This window comes from Petaurus breviceps, unplaced genomic scaffold (genome assembly GCF_028583685.1).
Source record: "Petaurus breviceps papuanus isolate PSGF00001 unplaced genomic scaffold, PetGlider_PUasm1.0 183, whole genome shotgun sequence".
Lineage (NCBI taxonomy): Eukaryota > Metazoa > Chordata > Mammalia > Diprotodontia > Petauridae > Petaurus > Petaurus breviceps.
Genome location: NW_027185791.1, coordinates 13,557,473 through 13,579,434, shown reverse-complemented (window position 1 = coordinate 13,579,434; position 21,962 = coordinate 13,557,473). Strand labels below are relative to the sequence as shown.

The window sequence follows — 21,962 nt, the reverse complement described above, 5'->3', positions numbered from 1 at the left end:
CTCTTGGAGAGTTCTTCCTGACTAAGCCAAATCTGCCTTTTTAAAATTTCTGCATATAGCTCCTAGTTCTGTCCTCCGAGGTCAAATAGAAAAAAATCTAATGCCTCTTCCAAATGATAGACTTTCAAATATTTGGCAGTTATTGTGTCTGCCTCTCCTCCCACCCCCTCCAAGTCTTTTCTTCAGGTTAAACATGCTTAGTTCTTTCAAACAATTCTCATATGGCATGAACCCAAGGTATCTATCATTCACCAATCACTTTTCTGAGGATGCAGAGACAAAGAAAGGTAACAATCCTTACCCTCAAGGAGTTTACATACTAATGAGGGAAACAAGGCACATAGAAGTGAATACAAACTATATGCAGAGCAGATACAAAGCAATCTCAGGAACCGCAGCAAATGGGGTGGATCAGGAAAGTCTTCATGCCATTCATTCCATGTTTGGTGCTTGAGGTAAGCTTTATAGGAAGTTGGGGATTCTTGAAGCTGGGGGCAATGTGCAATGTGTTCCAGGACCGGGAGAAATCTTGTGTAAGATCATCGAGATGGGAGTCAGAATGTTGTATGTGAGGACCAGCAAGGAGGGCATTTTGAAGAATAATGTGTAGCAACATAAGCCTAAAAAGGTGAGAGCCATATCATGAAGGACTTTAAGTTACAAGAGTTTGCACTTTATCCTAGGAGTCACTGGAGCTTTTTGAGCAACGGTGTGACACAATCACACATATACTTTAAATATGCCACTCTAGTAGTTGTGGGAAGCATGGACTAGAGAAGAGGGAGGGCAATGGGGAGGCTATTTCAGTTGTTGAAGCTAGAGATTTCATGATGAGTCTGAAGCAGAGCTATGGCCAGGTAAAAGGAGGGAAGGGCACAGACGTAAGAAATGTTGCAGAGGCAGAAGTGATTAAGATGGGGCATCTGATTTGATATGGGAGGGGTGAAAGATAATGAGAGATGCCTCTGGGATAGCAAGCCTGGGGAGCTGGAAGGATAGGAGCATCAGCTATAGAAAGAGGACAAAGTGGATCTTGGGCGAGTTATGACATGTTGGGTTTGAGATACCTGGGGGACAATAAACAGTTGTAAATATACAAAAAGTAGTTGATGATGTTGGACCAGAGCTCAGGAGACAGACTGGACTGTATCTGAGAGTCATAAATATAGAGATTCTAATTGAACCCATGTATATGTGGGACCTGATGAGGTAACAGAGGAAGGACATAGAGGACAGAAGAGAATAAAACCCAGAGCAGAGCCTGGGAGGAGGGGGAGCCCACAGTTAAAGGGGGTGTGTGAAACATGGGCGAAGATCCCGATAAGAAAACTGAGACAGAGTGGCAAAGCAGGTGGGAGGAAAATCAAGAGACACAATAATGTGTCACAATAATGCATGGAAGAGAGAGTATACAGGAGAGGGTAAAATGCTGCAGCCAAGGAGGAGGAGGAATGGGAAAAGGCCATCAGAGGAAGAACTCAAATTGCAGAGTTGTTTTTAAAAGTGAGAGAGGAAAGTCCAGGCCAGGCAATGAGCACAGACAGTTATTTTTAGCAGTCCGACTGTGAAAGGGAGGAGAGGTGCAGGATAATAGTTTAAGGAGGACAGTAGCAGGGAGTAAAGAGGGTTTTGTTTTTTTTATAGAACGGCAGAAACCTGGGCATGTTTGTAGGCAGAAGAGAAAAAGTCATTGAAGACAGAGAAATTGAAAATGAGCAAGAGAAAGGGAAAGTAAGAAAGCATTTATATAATGTCTGCTATGTGCTAGGCACCATGCAAAAAGGTTTTTTTTTTTTTCACAAATATCGCATTTGAACCTCATAATAACCCTTGGAGGTAGGTGCTATTATTACACCCATTTTACAGTTGAGGAAACTGAGGCAATCAGAGGTTAAATGACTTGCTCAGGGTGACATAACTATTAAGTATCTGAAGCTGAATTTGAATTCAAGTCATTATGTCTCATAGGTCTTCACAGATTCTAGTTTGGGACCAGTCTTTTACTTGGGAAAAATAAATGAAAATTTTTGAGGTATAGTGATAATAATGGTGGAGGAGAAGGAGGAAGAGGAACAGAGAGAGGCAGACAGACAGAGACAAAGAGACACAGAACCAGAGATAGAGACAAAACTAGAGAGCTGCAGAGATACAGAAACAGAGAGACAGAGATAGAGGCAGAGACAATGAAACAGAGAAGAGAGGAAGAAGAGAAAACAGAGAAGAGGGTGAAATGGAAAGAAAACAAAGTATGAGAGAGAGAGAGGGGGGGGTGAGAGACAGAGACAGAGAGAGAGAGGGAGAGAGACAGAGAGAAAGGGAGAGAGAGAGAGAGACAGAGACAGAGACAGAGAGGGAGACAGAGACAGAGAGAGAGAGAAAGACAGAGAGAGAGAGGGAGGGAGGGAGAGAGAGAGAGAAGCATAGGAGAGGGAAAGAGAGGGAGATTCTGGGCCAGGATTTCATTTCAACAAGCAACAACAGGCTCTTTCAAACCTCACCTGCCTGCTGGCATGTACTAATGACACGGATTTTCCATTTCAGAGAGAACTGCACCAGAGCCCTGGGACGGCGGTGCTCCTTCCAGGCAAACAGACCGAGCAGTCACTGTAGGGACAAGCAAAGAAATCCCAGGTTGGGTTGCTATGGTAACTGTCGCCTTACTCAGGTCTCGCAGGTGGTAATTTTATTTCCTGAAACCTTTTGCATGAATGAGCCAAAAAAAAATGTTGTTTTAAAATTGGAGTCATGGAAAGAGGAGCCACAAGTTTACGTTTTCTAGCTTACATGTAAAAAATGAACCACAAAACAGAATTGAGTTTCTTTCGTCAGAGTCCAGAAGCTAGCTCTCTCCTGAAATTGACATTGAAGTAAACATGCTCTGAGAGTTTGTTTGACAAATTATGTGGAAATATGGATGCATTTCAATGAGATAATCACATTTAGCACTCGTCTGAAAGGCCCAAAGTCTGTCCAGACTCCAGAGCACATCATGTCCCCTGTTTTATTTTGCAACTATTTCATTTCCTTTTAAAAAGGCATGTGTTCCTTCCAATGCCAAATGGGATATTAGAAAACTGGACTTTCATGTTATCATTGAATGGAAGCTACAACAGACTTTGGAATTACCTTCAAAGAGCCCTTGCAAATAGTTGCTCACTATTTAAATAATAAATAATAATTTATTGGGTTAAATAATAATTCATACACACTGAGCAAAAATATTAATTGAACTTATTTATTATTAGGACTGATTTGGGGGGGGGCAGTGTTTAGTGCCCATAACTTCTTCTTTCTTTTTTTAGTCTTTCTTTTATTATTTCCTTTCCAATAGAAATGCAATACCTTTGAATTCTGTGCTTTCTCTCACAATACCTGCTCTTCAGGAAGGATCTAAAATCAGTTTACACTGTAGTAAACATTCATTAGTGTTTCCTCTCCTTGGAATATTTGCATCTGAAGCTTCTTCTCTAATTACAGAATGAAATATTTTGTCCCTATAAAAAGAAATGTACACACATGTGATGCAGGTTAGTGGGGATAGGGAAGATAGTTTTTGGTTATATTTGTCCAACCATAGCCTACCTCCATACTTCCCTTCTAGCACTATTGTTTATCCTGACCAATGACTTCAATAGACTGGATCATATTTCTAATTTTCCCTCGCCTTTCAGTTTGTCCTATACCCTGTTACATACAACCAGATTAAGCTTTCTTTCTTTTTTTTTTTTTTTGCTTTTTTTTTTGGAGGGGGGGGGAAGGGCAGGGCAACTGGAGTTAAGTGACTTGCCAAAGGTCACATGGCTAGTAAGTGTTAAGTATCTGAGGCTGGATTTGAACTCAGGTCCTCCTGACTCCAGGGCCAGTGCACCATTCACTGCACCACCTAGCTGCCGCTGTTCTGCAATTTATGGTCCAGTTTAGGTGACTTGCCAAGGGTCATGCAGCTAGTATGTATCACAGGCAGGCTATAAACCCAGGTCTTTCACTCTGTATCCATTATGCTCTATTGGTCCTCAAAAAAAGGGGGAAAAAGCTAAAAAGAAATAAAACATTAGAAGTTATATAACTCCTTAGCAGTTATACTTAAAACTGGCTGTCAAAATGTTCTGAAGATTCAATGAGGTTGACTGAGAAAACATTCTCAGTGTTCCAGTAAATCAGGAATTGTCAAGAAAAGGAAATAGCCTAGACCAGATATTTTTGCTGGTCATAGTTGGCCCATTACGTAACCTACCACATCACAATGATGGGCAGTGGAAAGACCACTGGGCTTTGGGTCAAAGAACCTGATGCCTGCTACTTGTAATTCCTTCACTTGCCTTTTCCAGTTTCCAGTTTCTTCATATGTGTATTATCCACGTCTCACCTTTATTGTGCCCCCTTAAAAAGCTATGAGTTCATGGAATGCTTAGGTTTAGCATCTACTTAAACATCATAGCTCTGAGCCCCTGCTGTAGTTCTTTCACTAGACTGACTAGATTAATCTTCTAATACAAAGCAACAGACACTTAAATCATAAATAATATAGTAAGAGACAGCTAAGTGTCACAGTGGATAGAGTTGGTACTGCAATCAAAAAGACCTGAGTTCAAGCCTATCATCAGACACTTACTAGCACTGTAACTCTAGGCAAATCACTTAAATCTGTCTGCCTCAGTTTCTTCAACTGTAAAATGGGGATAATAACAGCATCTACTTCTCAGGGCTATTGTAAAGATCAAATGAAATAAAGTGCCGAGCATATAGGAGGGTATGTATGTATAAATATACATATATATGCTATCAATGCTAGCTGTTATTAGCTATCATAAATAACAAAGAAAAATCTCTAATAATTCAGGTGTATGATCTCCCATACTCATGGCAATTACTTCCCCCTTTCTTCACTGTAAGTCCAATCTCTGTCCCTTTACATTGCTTACTTTTACTATGGGAGAGAAGTCCACAGGAAAGTTGAGGGCAGAGCCAAGTGGGCTGGGGAGCTGGTATACCTGAACCTCTGATTGGAGTACTTGCAGAGTCCCCCTATGAGTTGTGTATACTACCCACTGCCTCAGCTTCTATCTACCACCTCAGCCTTAGTATGGACCATGTCCTGTTTGCTAACCATTAGTACTGTACAACTGGAATTCATCACATCTTTTCAATTTAGCACAAATCCCAAACGAATCTTTAAATATTTTCAAACCTTAAAAATTAGTTCCCTCAAGCATGACCTACTAACTAGAGTAAAACTTTTTCCCTGTAAGGAGCTGTATATTTTTACAGCCATGAAGGTGATCAACAATTTTTTAATCCGCGAACTAGTGGTATTCAATTTTTAAATTTAACATGATTTGCATTTATGTTCCTTTTGGATGGACTCGACCCTTTCTAGCTGGTTTGTGAATACACTTTTCTTGAGTCAGACTTTCACTCTGATGTTGTCTAAGTAAGAAGCAGAAAGAATACAAAGGTTCAAATGAACTTTGACCTCCTCAACTACCAGGACTCCTTTCTGCCTTGGCTACTCAAGGGCTTTTCCTGGTAAATGGGCAGTGTTCATTATGTAGTGCTTGGATATCGCAGTAAGAAGCAGGTAATTTTTTTCCTTGGAAGATGTAGTTCCCAATCAGCCAGGGGGGAGTAAGAAACCTAATAAAAATACTCTTTCAAAGGCAATTTGGTATGGTGATATGAAATATCAGGATATGGTGAATGAAAATAATCTCACTTGAAATAGCCAAAGAGCCTATAACTGCCTGGTCTGCCTTTTTTTTTTTAGTGAAAGAAAATTAATTCAGTTTTCTTTTGATCCCTCTGAAACTTTCATTTACACCAGGTTTGTCCATCAAAGAATGTAGGGAAGGAAAAATTCTGCCTTATTCTTTGTATTATAGGAAGCTCTGCATGGGGGTGAAGGCCAGGGCCCCAGAAGTTAGGACTACAGCTTTGGGAACGACTCTAATGAAATCTTCTTTTGTTTGGCATTTAAACTCTCATAACCTGTCCCCCTCCCACTTTTTCAGTCTTCACACTTTGCTTGTCTCCAAATATTCTACAATCCAGTTATTCTAGCCTGCTTTTCTTTCTCATTCTTCATATTCCAGTTCCCATCTTCATGCCTTAGCACTGGCTGTCCTCCATAGATGGAATCCTTTCTCTCTTTACCTCCACATCCAGAATCCCTGGCTTCCTTTTAAGACTCAATTCAAGTACTACCTTATGCAAGAGGCTTCCCTATTCTCTCCTATCTGTTACTGTCTTTCTCCCTAAAACTACCTTTTATCTATTCTCTATGTATCTTGTATATATGTGTTAGAATGTAAGTTTCTAGTGGGCAGTGGCTGTTTTGCTTTCTTGCACTTAGTACAGAGACTGGGACACAATCAGTGCTTAATTGGGGATTTGCCAAGTGGCGGAGTAGATAGAGTGCTGGGCCTGGAGGCAGGAAGACTCATCTTCATGAGTTCGAATCCAACCTCAGACACTTACCTGGGCAAGACACTTAACCCTGTTTGCCTCAGTTTCCTCATCGGAGAAGGAAATGGCAAACTACTTCAATATCTTGGCCAAGAAAACAACAGATGAGGTCACCAAGACACAGCTCAACAACAACAGCACTTAATCAATCCTTGCTGTTAGTTTGATTGATTGGACCCACTCAGCAGTTTTTCAGTTCTTAATTCCTGAACCACTTTATGTATGCAGTGATACACGGATGATCCAGGACACTCCCTCAGTAATGTGAGCTTTGACCTAGATTCCTCTGGTATCATTTCTTTAACTAAATGTCTTCACACCTGATGATTGATTTACAACAGTGCCAGAAGTGTAGTCTATGGGAGCAGAAATAAAACACGGTAAAACATTTTATACTCTAATAAGGACGTGGTTACTTGTGCTATTCAGTGTAAGGCAGAGCTTTTTCTTTCTGCTTTTTCCTTTTTTTTCCCCCTTTCCTCCTTTCCCCGCTCAGTCTTTGTTCTTGACCTTCTGGACTTCAAAGTCATGCCTCTAACTGCTGTGGACCTTCTCTTGGCACCTGGGAATTCCTCACCCTGGAACATTCCTCCATCCCTGCAGCCCGGTCACAATGGAATATAGCTCTCCACAAGGCTGACTCCTCTCATGGATGGCTTTTCCCTAGAATCTCCCTTTTATTAGGGGCTCAGACCAGACTCCTCTCCTGACCTGGTTTCTGACATTTCATTTCCCACTCTCCCACTCTACTTAATCCCTGCTTTTCAGCTCCCCTTTTTGCATCGTCTTCCCGAGTAGAAAGTAAACTCCTTCAGGGTAGGGACTGTCTTTTTGCTATTATTTATATCATCTGTGCTTAGCACATCACCATGTTCCTTCCTTCTTTCCTTCCTATTTTTTCATCTTTCTTCTTTCCTTCCTTTTTTCCATTTTTCCTTTTTCTTTCTTTCTATCTTTCTTTCTTTCCTCCCTTCTTTCCTAGCTTTCCATCTTTCCTTCCTTCTTATCTTTCTTTCCTTCATTCCTTATTCCTTCCTTCCATCTTTCCATTTTTCCTTCCTTCCTTCCTTCCTCCCTCCCTCCCTTCCTTCCTTCCTTCCTCAAACCTATTATACATGGAAATTTCAGAAAGGACAAAATAAAATTGAGTTAATTTTCTCTCACTGGAAAAAAAAGAAGCCCAGGTACTTGTTAACTTCTGTGATAGCTCTCAATAGCCCTTCTACTGCCTCACATCATGAGAAGAGTGATGTCACACACAAAACCTGGTAGCAAAATTAAAAAAAAAATTTTTTTTCTGGTAGCAAAATTTGCTGTTACTCTCCATGACCACATTCCAAAGTATTCAGGATATTTTTCCATTCACCACAAATGAACATAGTGATCCTTCTCTGTTCCACATGACTGACTATATGCAGACACACGATGTCTGCATTTCGACCCCATCACATTATTGTTTCTTCTAGTCAAGCTGCTGAGGGAAAAGTCTTCTAATACTTCTGCCACTTGCAGCAAGGGCCTGGAGGGAATTAATTGAAGTCTAAGTCTGGACCATGTCAAGGTTCCTCCACAAAGGAAGAAATAGAAAATTATCCAATGTATAGTGCAGAACAATGTAGAACATTACAAGGTATAAGGTAGGATAATTATTAATTTCTTATGTATAAAAGAAATGTTTAACTCACGCAAGAGCCACAAATTCATATTTATGAAAACTAAACAAGCAGCATCAATATCATAACCATTGTTATATTGTACTGGGAATTTCATACTTAAAATATTAAGCATTTCGTGATACAACTGAATTACCATTTCACCTTCACCTCAACTCTATACTTTCCATCCTTCTTTCCTATCTTTCCATCTTTCCTTCCTCCTTTCCATCTTACTTTCCTTCCTTCTTCCTTCCTCCCATCTTTCCTTTGTTTTCCCTCCAGGGAATTCTTTCCAGGGCCATGTCTTCTGACAAGCCTGACCAGAAGTCCAGCTCTTTCCCCACTGAGAGTAGCCTCTCTGATGTAGAAATCACCACTACTGCAAATCAGCTCCAGACAATGAGCCCAGGATCATCAGACTCTAGAAGCCACGAGGTTGCCTCAAAGGCTGGATACATCAGTCTCAGGACTGCGGTTCAGTAACCTACACCCAGGGAAGGGAATACAAACTGTAAAATGGCGCCACGGGCCCCCAGAACCATGCTCAGATTACTCAGCTTGCTCTAGCTGCCTTCTGATGCACTGGAGAAGATCGACTCCTCTCTCGCCTTTGATGGGAAGTTCCAATGTTATGTCACATTACTTGGAGAGTTGAAGGAGAAGAGTAACGCCTGGAGAGTTTGTCCTTCCTTTTGAAGAGAACCAATGGCAGGATGGATTGATGTCTTGACTCGTGCATGAATTCTATTTAAGAGAGACAGAGTTGCACAAAGCTCCAGCCTCAACTCTCTCTTCCAGAGTCATCAAAGTCCAGGGTCAAAACAAAGGTCAGGATGACTGGTAATGGCCCAGGATGCAGTGGATGACCTTGGCACCTTTGATGCCTGATCAAGCTCTAAGTGCTTCACAGTGCCTCCTTCAACCGCCTTCATGGCTGTTGGCACAAATTGGCATTTGCCCGTTCTACTGAGGGAAAGTCTTCACAAGCTTGGGGCACACATCCCTCTAACTCACTGATGGGGTCTTCGGCCTGGCAGTTACCCTTAGGGTAACCTGAGGGAGTAGAAAGGAGAGAGAGAAAGACAGGGAGAGGAGGGAGGGGGGATGAAGGAGAGGGAAAGGGGGAGAGGTAGACGTGGGGGGACAGGGAGGGGTAAAGGGGGAGATGGCTGAGAAGGCATCACTCCTTCCTAACTTATGCAGCTTCTCCCCCACTGCCATCACAAGGCTAATGAGCCAAGAAGAGGATCGATTCACCATTCCAAAGTTCCTGAGTCCTTTGGTGCTAAGCCAACACACTTGGTTGGTTGGAAACAGACAAAACATAGTCTCCCTTGTGTACAATCCTTATTCCTTATTGACATTCAAAACATAGGAGGCTCATAAGTGTGCAAGAGCAATTTTAAATAATTAAACTATAACCCCGTAACCCATCACACTTACGCTACTCTCCCAAAAGGATCAAATGAGAGAATTATCATAAAGTGCTTAGCATGGAGCTTGGCACATTTTGGGAATGCTGAGCACTGTCTATACAGATCCCAAGTCCAGAGCTCTTGGCAAACCAGGGCATGAACTGAGCTTCCTTAGCCTTTCCAACATCAATATCCCCTTGGCAGTTTCTCCTGGAGGTGGTGCCTCCTCTCTTCCCAGAAGCAGCGTTGCTACAGGAATCATCATCTCTTTTTTGGGCATCTAGCACGGATTCAGGAACTCTTGACCTCTCAAATTCACAAGGTTATTACTAAGACTGTAAACACCCACTTCTCAGGATAACTAGTCAGGACTTGGACTCAGAAAAGGAAACACCAAAGAGAAGAGATATCCTGGTACTTGAAGCCCAGTCTCAGATTTGCCTAGATGCATGCTGGAGGAAATAGGCTCAAGCTGAAGGTCTCCCTCAAAAGGAAGGAGTACAAAGGTATCCGTACAGTGTAGGTCAGATAGAAGATGGTTATGTCCTGTGTACAAAGAATACATTCTCACTGCCATGTGTTCACCCCCATGGTTGCTTGGTGGCCTCTATGGCTGCTGGAGTGGGACAAGAGGAGAGGAATTCCCTCCCCTGCTTACCTGGAAGTCCAAAGGAGAGCTGGCAGAGTCCCAAAGTGAACCACTCAAAAGAGAGGCAAAGACAAACTAGCCTTTCTTTTTTCCTTTTAGGAACGATTGAGTGAGTTTTCCTCTTGGCTTAGTGTTTCTCACAGCCCCATTTTGATACAACTTTTCCCAGGCATGGAGGCCAATAAGGGCTTCCGAGGTCATCCCCAAAGACCAGTTGCTTCACACAGAGCCAGAGCACATGTCCACTCCTGCAGAGTCAGAGGGCATGCCTATCTCTTTGGGAGGTTCCCCAGTCCAGCAAATCAGAGAGCTCCTCTGATCGACTGTCCTCCATTTCAGAAGTATTTGGAGCTGGAAGGAACCCTAGCTCATCTCGTCCAAACCTCTCATTTTTACTGGAAAAACAAAACTAAACAAACAAAACAAAACAAACAGAGACCCAGGTGAAATGATTTGTTCAAGTTTGAGGAGAAAGTAAGTGGCTGTGCTACTATTTGAACCTAGATCTTACGACTCCAAATATATCCCTCTTCCTATATTAGGAAGTGCAGTGATTAGAGTGTGGGGCCTGCAGTCAAGAAGAAAGACTTCAAATCTAGCTTCAGACACTTATTAACTGTGTGACCTTGGACAATTCACTTCACCTCTCTTTGCCTCAGTTTTCTAATCTATGAAATGGGGATTATAATAGTACTTTCCAGGATTGTTGTTAGGATCAAATGAGATAATTATTGTAAAGTGTTTATTTAGCACAGAGCTCGGTACATAGAAAGTGCTATATGGTGTTAGTTATTATTTTTATTATTATTATTATGGTCTACTACGAGGCATAGAGCAACTAGGTAGTACAGTGGATTGTGCACTGGGCCTGGAGTCAGAAAGAATCACCTTTATGAATTCAAATCTGACTTCAGACACTTGTTGGCTGTGTGACCCTGGACAAGTCACTTAACCCTGTTTACCTCAGTTTCCTCAGCTATAAAATGAGCTGGAGAAGCAATGGCAAATCACTTCAGCAACTTTGTGAAGAACATCCCAGATGGAGTCACGAAGAGTTGGACATGACTCAACAACAATAATGAGGCATGGATTTTAGAAAATCAGGGGCTTCGATCTCACTTCCCCTCCTCCTTATTTTTCTTTTTCCCTTCTTGTCTTCTTTTTTCTTCACCTACTACTCTATTATTGAATCAAAAAAAAATTTAAATGCTCACCTTTCCCTTTCCTCTCACCAAAACAATTCTTATGATCTCATATTTAATGTTGTTCAGATGGAGACTGTCAGCCCAAAAGACCTAGAGAGAGTTACAACTTTAGGGCTGTGTCATGGTGAAAAACATCAGACAACATTATTCTACTAGAAGATTTTTCTCTCCCTGGAACAAGAGTTCTTAACCCTTTTTGTATCATGGACCACTGTGACAATCTGGTGAAATCTATAGGGGCAACTAGGTGTCAAGGTGAGTAGAGCACTGGCCCTGGAGTCAGGAGGACATGAGTTCAAATCTGGCCTCAGCTGCTTAACACAAAAACTATCCGTGTGACCTTGGGCAAGTCACTTAACCCCAATTGTTCTACCTTCCCCCCTCCAAAAAGCAAAAAGAAAGAAAGAATCTATAGATCTCTTTATTTTCAGTAGCCAGAGGTGGTCCAGGCCTGGACCCTTCTCAGACACTTACTCACCGTATGACCTCGAGCAAGTCACTTCATCTCTGTCTCAGTTTCCTTTACCGTAAAATGATGATAAAAATAGCATCTACCTCCCAGACCTGTTGTGAGTATCAAAAGAGATTATCTTTGTAAAGCATTTAGCCCAGTGCCTGGCAAATAGTGTCTACACTTAGAAAATGTTTCTTTCCTTCCTTCCTTCCTTCCTTCCTTCCTTCCTTCCTTCCTTCCTTCCTTCCTTCCTTCCTTCAATCCTTCTTTCCCTCTTTTCCTCACTTTCTTCCTTCCTTCCTTCTCCCCTTCCTTCCAAAAAAAATCACAATAGAAGAAAATGCCAAATTTCAGTTAGAATTTCATAAAAATAAAGACATATGCTTTCCCAATCCAAGTTCATTGGATCCCTTGAAATCTATCCGCAGACCCCAGGCACAGAACACCTGACCTAGGGCTTTCTGGTTGACTTTGCTGATTAAAAAAGCAATGAGTGAAGTCTAGTCTGTGAGGCATGTAGCTGACAGATACAACCTAGAGGTATGGCTTAATAGAGAGCCAGGATAATCCTGAAGGGAAGCATGAGGATTATGCAAAGGTGTTTGAGAGCCCCTCCTGAAACACAGAGAAGCAAGAAACACATCAGAAAGGAGCAGTTATCATAAAGGATGTGACAAGCATATGATCTCTCTTTTTTATCTTCCCTAGGAAAGTTACAAGTTGGCAGTAGATCTGAATAATTCTTTCAGGCTTGGGAGAGGCAGGTTTTTTTGAAGTAGACAAACTAGATATCTTTTGCATTCTTGCCATTCTGGAACAGTTTCTAACAAGACCATCAGGTGCTCAGAACCGTATGTTTGAAAGGCCCTGCTATTATGGGTTCACTCAGCAGTGCTGGAAAACAAAGCCCTTTTGGACTAGGAGATAGATCCTGTTATATATTATACTCTCTATATAGATATCATTAACAATATTTTATATTGTTATATAATAATATCATTATTATAATTAGTATTATATTATACTATATGGATAGAATAGATATGTAGATATAATATAAAATAAATAATATTATATATAATATTTTATTACTATATATAGATATATCGTTCTTCAAACAATTTGAAAGGGAATTCAGACCAGGTTAAAGGACAGGTGAAGCAGTCTGAAAGTATAGAAACTGGTGATGCTAGTGATGGGTAGACACAAGCATACTGTGTGAGAATTGATACCCAAGAAAGAAGTGTTTCACGAACTTTAGGTTGTGTTCAGTGATGTGCTAGTGAAGGTTTAACAACTAGCTCACCAGGGGAGAGGGAAATCCCTATATAGACATGATAGACTTTAAAATTTAATCTGCATTATTAACATTTTCTCCATCATTTTCTTAAGTCTAGACAAACAGCAAAACAATAAGTCAAGTTCTGATTTGTAACATTTGATGATTTCTAAGGTGTAAATGTTCATGCTGAATATTTAACAACCAGCTCTTACAAGCTAATATGAACTGGCTCCAGCACATCACTGGTTGTGCTCCTCAAAGAACTGATGCAGCACAAGTACACATGAATTAGATACGTTTTAATTCCATATTACATAGTATGCACCTGTTAATTAGATTAATTGTTGTGTACGTCAAAAGAAAGCCATAGAAGTATAAATTCACATAGGCTTCAATGAACATTGTAGGCCTTGAATATAATCTAATTTTTCAATTAATCAATTTTCAGATTTTTGAATCAATCATTTTCAAATCAATACTGATTTTTAATTTTTTTCAATTATTCAGCATTCACTCTTTCTTTCTTTCTCCTCTTTCCACACTCACTGAAGAGGAAGAAAGAGGAAAGAAGTAAAGAAAGAAGGGAAGGAAGGAAGGAGAGAGGGAAAAGAAGAAACATTTCCTAGGTACCTACTATGTGCCAGACACTGTACTATGTGCTTTGTAAACATTTCATTTGATCCTCACAACAACTCTGTGAAGTAAGTGCCTTTATTATGCCCATTTTATAGCTGAGGAAACTGAGGCAGACAGAAGTTAAGTGCTTTGCCCAGGATCGCACAGAAAGTGTGTGAGATTGGATTTGAACAAGGGTCTTCTTAATGGAAGTCCTATCTCTAATCAGTGTGCAACCCAGATGCCAATCTAGGTGAAGGAAGGAAGGAAGAAAGGAAGGAAGAATGAGAAAGGAAGGACAAGAAACAAAGAAAGAAAGAAGGTAAGAGAAAGAAAAAGAGGGGAGAGATGGAGGGAGGAAAGAAGGAAGCAAACAAAAAAGGAAAAGAAAGAGAAAGGGGAAATAAAAAGAGAAAAAGAAAGAAAGAAGAGAAAGAGATAAAGGAGAAGGAGGGCAGGAGGAAGGAAAAACGGAGGGAGGGAAGAAGAACCCCTGTATCACACACAGTCAAGGAAAACAAATTCCAATTTGCCACCTAGCCTCCCCGACAATTTGGTCATGTCCAAAAAATGTGCTTCTTATTCTGCATGCTAAGCCACCATTTCTGTTATAAGATGAGCTGCTTTCTTCTTTATCAGGACTCTGGAATCATGCTGAGTCATTTAGTTGATTACAGTACTTAAATCTTTCAAAATTTTTTGTCTTTATAATACTGATGTTGTAGCACACATTGCTCTTCTGGTTCCACTCACTTTCCTCTGCATCAGTTCATGCAATTCTTTCCCTGTCTCTCTAAAACCGTCTTTACCCTTTCTTCTTATAGCACAATAGTACTTGATTACATTCATGTATCACAATTTGTTCAGCCATTCCCTAACTGATGGGCATCCCCTTGGTGTCTAGAGTTTTGTGCCACCACAAAAAGTTGTTATAAATACCTCTGTGCGTACAGGACTTTTTCCTCTTTCTTTGATTTCCCACATTGATTAGCAGAACCAGGATTAGGATCAGCAGTCATGGTATAACAGGGGTAGTGTCAGAGAGGGGTGAAATAAGTGACACTTTTTTATCTTGCTTTTTTATAAATATGAATATTTTTAAAATAATTTCACTCTCTGTGGGACATAGGTATTTCACCTCATGGGTCCTAAAAGTAGGGATGTACTGGAGCCAGCTAGAAAAAGCTCAGGGGAGGGGCAGAGTCAAGATGGAGGAGTTCCACGCGGAACAGGACTTCCATGTGGCTCCCACTCCCACCTCCTCCAATTCATGTGAAAAATGACTCTAAACAAACTTTGAAGCTACAGAACCCACAAAATGACAGAGAGAAGCTAACCTCCCACTGAGGACAGCCCGGCAGGCCAGCAGGAAGGGGCCAGTGCAGAGCCCTGTGTGAGCCAGAGGTTTTAGCCTCAGGGTGGCCACAATCAGCTGCCAGCTGGAGGGACTTCAGATTACCAGCAGCTGTGGAAGTTTCCAGAATTATCAACCCATATATGCTAAGGACATAGTGAGAGGTCAGTGCAGTGTGGACTTTGGGAACTGGGAGTTCGGTCTGGCCTTTGCCACCTGGAGGGAGAAGCAGTTGAGGCAAGGTGACCATCCAGCCACTGCCATGTGGCTGCTTTAGAGCTCCTGGCCTGCAGGTTGTAGGGGGAGCAAGTGACCTGTCTGAGGGGTAATCACTCTTGCTTTAACCAGCTTGGATCTGGATTGTGGTCTAGGGTGGAAGCCCTGGAGTGCATGACCAGTTTGCCAGAGCATATGGAGGCTTCAGAGATAGCTGAAGCAGCTAATAGCTCCAGCAGCTGCAAAAAGCCCAGAGATTTGGGACAAAGCTCCCTGCTCTGGTAGCAGAGTCCTACTATGGCAAAAAGCTCAAAAGTCAAATATTTGAGTGGCAACATGAGCAAGCAAGGCAAGCACAGTGGTTAGACTTTATATTCCCTTATTGGGGACAAAACGAATCGGGGCATGGAACAGGAGGAAGATTGCAAAGTCAGAACTTCTGCACCAGAAGCTTCCAAGAAAAGAATAAGCTGCTTTTAGGCACTAGAGGAGCTTAAGAAGGATTTTGAAAATCAAATAAGAGAAGTGGAGGAAAAATTGGGAAGAGAAATGAGAATGATGAAAGAAAATTATAAAATGAGAGTCAACAACCTGACTGAAGAAAGTAACATCTTAAAAATAGACTAACAAAAAAAAAAACACAACAAAAAACCCTTGGGGTGGCTAGGTGGTACAGTGAATAGAGCACCAGCCCTGGAGTCAGTAGGACCTGAGTTCACATCCAACCTCAGAGGCCAGATACACTTACTAGCAAGTGTATCTTACTAGCAAGTGACTTTGGGCAAGTCACTTAACCCCAACTGCCCTCCAAAAAGCAAAAAAAAAAAAAATTTGACTAACTCAAATGGCAAAAGAGACTCAAAAAGGCAGTGAGGAGAAGAATGCCTTAAACAGCCGAATTTGCCAGATGGAAAAAGAAGCTCAAAAGCTCACTGAAGAGAATCATTCCTTCAGAATTAGATTGGAGCAAATGGAAGCTAGTGACTTTATGAGAAATCAAGATGCTGATAAACAGATCCAAACAAATGAAAAAATAGAAGGCAATGTGAAATATCTCATGGGAAAAACCACTGACCTGGAAAATAGATCCAGGAGAGATAATTTAAAAATTATTGGGCTACCTGAAAGCCATGATCAAAAAAAGAACCTAGAAATCATCCTTCAAGAAGTTCTCAAGGAACATTAACCTTATGTTTTAGAACCAGAGGGTAAAATAGAGATTGAAAGAATCCACCCATCACCTTTTGAAAAAGATCCCAAAAAGGGGTGGCTAGGTGGTACAGTGAATAGAGCACAGGAGCTGGAGTCAGGAGGACCTGGGTTCAAGTCCAGCCTCAGACACTTAACACACACACACAAGAAAACTAGCTGTGTGACCTTGGGCAAGTCACTTAACCCCAATTGCCCTCCAAAGAGCAAAAAAAGAAAAAGATCCCCAAAAGAAAACTCCTAGGAATATTATAGCCAGGTTCCAGAGTTCCCAGATCAAGGAGAAAAATATTACAAGCAGCCAGGAAGAAACAATTTGAATATTGTGGAAACACAATCAGGATAACACAGGATCTGGCAGCTTCTACACTGAGGGATTGAAGGGCTTGGCATATGATATTCTGGAGGTCAAAGGACCTGCCATTGAAACCAAGAATCACCTACCCAGCAAAACTGGGTAAATATGGTCATTTACCAAAGGGGAAAATATGGTAATTCAATGGAACAGAGGACTTTCAAGCATTCTTGATGAAAAATCAGACTTGAATAGAAAATTTGACATTTAGATACAAGAAGCAAGAGAAGCATGAGAAGGTAAACAGGGAAAAAGAAATCATAAGGAACTTATCAAAGGTGAACTATTTACATCCCTACATGGAAAAACGATAACTGTAACTTATGAAACTTTTCTCAGTATGAGAATAGTTGAAGGAAATAGAAATGTGTGTATATATATATATGTATACATACATATATATCTCTATAGGAGGGCATATGGGCTTTGAGTGCATATGTGAGTGTGTGTATATATGTGTGCAGGTATACATAGACGGTACAGGACCAGTTGAATAGGGAAGGATGATACTTAAAAGGAGAAATTAAGAAGTGAGAGAGGAATATAATGAGAGGAGATGGGGAGAGATAGAATGGGGTAAATTATCTCATATAGAAGAGGCAAGAGAAAACTCTTACAATGGAGGGGAAGAACAGGAAGGCAAAAGGGAATGAGTCAACTTTATTCTCATTGAATTTGGCTTAGGGAGGGAATGACATACACACTAAATAGGGTATCTCACCCTCCAGTAGAGTAGGGGGGAAGGGGATGAGAGGGGGGATGATGGAAGGGAAGGCAGGCTGAGGAGGGAGGGAAGTTGGAAGCACCCACTTTTCAAAAGGGACAGGATCAAAGTAGAGAATAGAACAAGTCGGGGGTGGGATAGGAGGGAGGGAAATATAGTCAGTCTTTCACAGTATATCCACTATGGAAATGTTTTGCCTAGCTACACGTGTACAACCTATATTGAATTGCTTATCTTCCCAGTAAGAGTGGGTGAAGAGGGAGGTAGGGAAAGAATCTAGAATTCAAAGGTTTAAAATCAAATATTAAAAAATATATATATTATTATTATTTTCATGTAACTGGGAAATAAGATATACAGGCACTAGGCATAGAATGCCCTACTGGAAAGTCGGAGGGGGGATGGGGGAAGATATGGGAGAGAACAGATTGGGGGAGGGGATATTCAGTGGGATAGCTGTTTTGGGGTGGTGGGTAGGGGAAAATGGAGAAAAATTTTGCAACTCAAAATCTTGTGGAAATGAATGATGTAAACTAAAAAGTAAAAAAATTTTAAAAAAGAAAAAAAAAGCTCAAGGGAAATTGCTTGTTAAATTTTCACTATGAGTATTCGCATCCCAACAATCAGCAAATGCTACAAACTGAGGTTTGATTTATGATGTCTTTGGTCCTCTTTGAGAATGAAGGATGAATACCAATGACAGATTTAAGAAAGTGAGAGAGAAAATGTTAATGACACTAAGATATTAATAAAGTTAGTAAATGTTAAGATGAAACTTAAAAGAGTCGTGCTGACAATTTTTTTCTCCAGAGATCCAGTTATTAAAGCATTTATCAGCCTGAGCATGCCTAAAAGCCAGATTCGGAGAGTCTGAGGGATCTCAGCGGTCATCCACTCAAATTATTCATCTTACAGCATCCCTGACAAGTGATAATACAACCTGTACTGAAGCCCTCTACCCCCCACCACAGCCCATTGCATTTGAGGACAACAGTTAGAACCTTTCTTTATGTTGGACTTGTCTGCTTCCATGTTACGTCAACTCTTTAGTCCTAGGTCTGTCTCCCAGGGCTAAGAAAAACAAGTCCAGTTTGTGTTAGGATGAACCTTGGGAGCCTTCAGTCACACAAAGAGAACATTTTTAACAAACACCTTGTTCTGGCTCTGTTGATTATGGCCCTCCACACTTTGGCTAGAGCAGGAGTGACGTGACTGCTCTCCCTGCTAATCCTCTTCTGAACCCCAGCTAAATACATGCCTCATCTCTTGACTCCCACTCACCAGACGAAAGTACCTGCTCTAGGCTTCCCGTCATTTGGGCCCCTCCCTAGTTGCCCAGCTGGCTCCAGAACTCCCAGTCCTGGTCCACGGCCTAGCATTCTCCTTTTCTCCTTAGAGCAGGAAAAACTTATCACTGGACTAGGTTGAGCTAAACTCCTCTGCTCTGAAAGCAGGGCTGGTGTGCAGAGCCTCTGACGCTGACATTTCACCAAGCAGGCAGCTGCCTGAACCATGCTTACAAGCATACTTCCTAGGGTGTGGTGTAACCAGCTCATACTGGCTCTCAAGAGTCGGTGGTGGAGTTTTCAGCAAACACTATAGATCAAGACTTGATTTATCGTTTTGTTGATTGTCTAGTCTTAAGAAAGTGATGGAGAAAATGATACAGATCAAATTTAAAAGTACTTCATGTGTCTTTTTTTTTGAGAGTCCACTGCCAACGTCTACAAGTATATCCCTGCGTTGCAAACTCAGGAATAACAGAAATTTAAGATGTGAAACATCATTTTCACTTCTAAACAACATCGTAAAGAAATCCCACCTTTTAGAAAGAAAAACGGCACATAATCTTTGCTTTACAGTGACTTTCCTTCCTTTCACTTCCTTTCAACAACCCAAAGCCATGTAAATGGTGATAATCACTGACTTGAATAACCGATAACTAATAGAATTGTTAATTGCAGCTCTTAAGAATGGGTGATCCGGTTTTAGCGCTTGAGTTCTCCTTTGTGAATGCCACTGACATTCCTTAATCAGGGAACCTCAGATTTGCAGTCATACCAGAAACAGACGTGCTGAAAAGAAATTTCTCATGAGTCAGGAACTCTACCAGTTAATATACATTCTGAAGATCTTGGCCCCAGAGAAAAGCTGAGAAAATGCAGCTCCCTCCCCTTTTGTCAAAAGAAGGGGACTATGGCATGGAACACTGCATATACTGTCATACATGATTGATTTGTTGATAGGTTTTGCTGAATTGCCTTTTTTCTTTCTTTTTAAAAACATGTTTGTTTCCAGGGTCTGGCTTGCTGGGTAGGAAAGGAAGGAAAGATATATTTGGAAATGAAGCTGTTGTAAAAACAAAACATATTAGTTGGGGGCAGCTAGGTGGCCCAGTGAATAGAGCACCCGCCCTGGAGTCAGGAGGACCTGAGTTCAAATGTGACCTCAGACAGCTAACACTTACTAACCATGTGACCTTGGGCAAGTCATGTAACCCTAGAAAAAACCCCAGAAAAAAAGAAAAAACAAACAAACAAAAAACATATCAGTTGTAAGAGTGAGGTTTGAGACCATCTCATTCCATTTTAGCTCCAGAAACTTAACCAGGTGAGAACTCATTCTATCAATCTTACCGATTGGCCACTTGTACACTCTAAACATGAGCTTACTTTCTCCTAGACTATGTGTATATTTGTGGGAGAATATGTCATAGACTTTTGGGGTCTGACAATCTTCCAGGGAAGCATACAAGTTGGGGCTCAAGCCAATGGCATTAGACAAAGTCACCACATTGTCTCTCAGGAGTAAGTACTCCTAGAACACTGAGGGTGAGATTGAATCAGCCTAGCTCTGGGAATCTGTTATCGTTTGGGAGAGAGAAAGTTGGGATAAGGATGCTTTAGAGCTTACAATAAATGATTGTTACAGATAATATTGAATGATATTATCATCCTATCGGTTGAAAACTCCATTCAATGTGAGAGAACTCAAAAAGCATTGGCATTTCACAATGCAGGGATGCTAAATCGAAAGGGGGGGGAAGAGAGAAGGAGGGAGGGGGAGAGAGAGAGAGAGAGAGAGAGAGAGAGAGAGAGAGAGAGAGAGAGAGAGAGAGAGAGAGAGCATATATCTTAGCTGCAAGGAACTCTGAACTCACAACTGCAAAGGCAAGGGATAAATTATTTCCAGCCCAGGAAAAACAGACTGAGTAGGCACAGCAGGCAAAGGGAATTTAGGTTAGACATTTAGGACAGTCTCCAAAAGAGAATGACCTACCAGGAGGGGTGCTCTCCTATAAGGTCAGGGGCAGACTCAAGGATGTGTGAAACATGATGGAATTGGGTGACAAAGAGAAGTCTCCAAGGTCTCCAAATCTATCAGAGATTCTTACTGAAGAAAGGGAAAAGAAGAGAGGGAAAGAAGGGAAGAAAAGCCCTTTTCAGAAGAAGACAAGAGAGACTGAGCAGAGGGAGTTGCATCCTGGGCAATGACGTACCAGTGATGTACCATGGGAGCCCAAACCCTGAGCCTCCCTATCCAGCAGGCACAACCTCTCTACACCTTGCTGTGACTCATGATTCCCTCAAAGCATCCCATGGAAAATCCTAAGTAGAGACAGAAGCATTTCTAAGTCTATCCTGAAGTCTCAGAGGGGCCCCCTTGGGGTGGGGGGTGGGGGGTGGGACCCTGGGGCATTTGCTCTTCTCTGGTTTGCTGACAGATTTTTCCATTCTTGGCTGACTTTTTGCCCATTTCAAGATGACAAAACTAAACAGGGGAGGAAATCATAGATTTAGAGCTAGAAGGAACCTCAGAGGCCATCTAATCCCACTCCTTCATTTTACAGATGGGGAAACTGAGGCTCAGGGAGGTTCATTTATAGAATCATAGGTCAACAATAGACATTTCTATAATAATAATAATAATAATAATAATAATAATAGCAATGATTTATAAGCCATTTTAAGGCTTACAAAGTGCTTTACACATGTTATCCCATTTGTTCCTCAAACAACATCATCTCTCAGCCTCATGCTTTCTCTGGCTCTCGATTGTGCCTGAAATGTTCTACCTCCTCATCTTCCTCTCCTGGCCTCCCTGGCTTCCTTGAAGACTCTGCAAAAACCCCACCTCCTACAGAGAGCCTGTCCTAGCCCCTCTTCATTCTAGTGCTAAACCTCCTTCTGGCTTATCCTGTCTCCTGTTTGTACATAATCTACATGTTGTCTCTGCCATTTGATTATACGCTCCTTGAGGGCAGGGACTATCTTTTGCCTTTCTCTGTGTCTCTAGCACTTAGGATAGTTCCTGGCACATAGGAGGGGCTTAATAAAATGCTTATTGGCTGATTGATCTTCACAACA

General features: G+C 41.4%; 2 long non-coding RNA genes across 3 annotated transcripts in view; one reads left to right on the top strand and one right to left on the bottom strand.

Annotated features, from left to right (window-relative positions):
* LOC138160985 (uncharacterized) overlaps positions 1 to 19,046 on the bottom strand; it is a 51,627-nt gene extending 32,581 nt beyond the window's left edge. For both annotated transcript variants that reach the window (XR_011168229.1, XR_011168230.1), the window contains exons 1-2: positions 18,890 to 19,046; positions 2,499 to 2,604 (exon numbers count right to left, since the gene is read on the bottom strand). This is a non-coding gene — a long non-coding RNA (uncharacterized lncRNA). The remainder of the gene's footprint in view (positions 1 to 2,498; positions 2,605 to 18,889) is intronic.
* LOC138160984 (uncharacterized) overlaps positions 295 to 21,962 on the top strand; it is a 28,986-nt gene continuing 7,318 nt past the window's right edge. Inside the window, exons 1-2 of the long non-coding RNA XR_011168228.1 lie at positions 295 to 628; positions 2,542 to 2,631. This is a non-coding gene — a long non-coding RNA (uncharacterized lncRNA). The remainder of the gene's footprint in view (positions 629 to 2,541; positions 2,632 to 21,962) is intronic.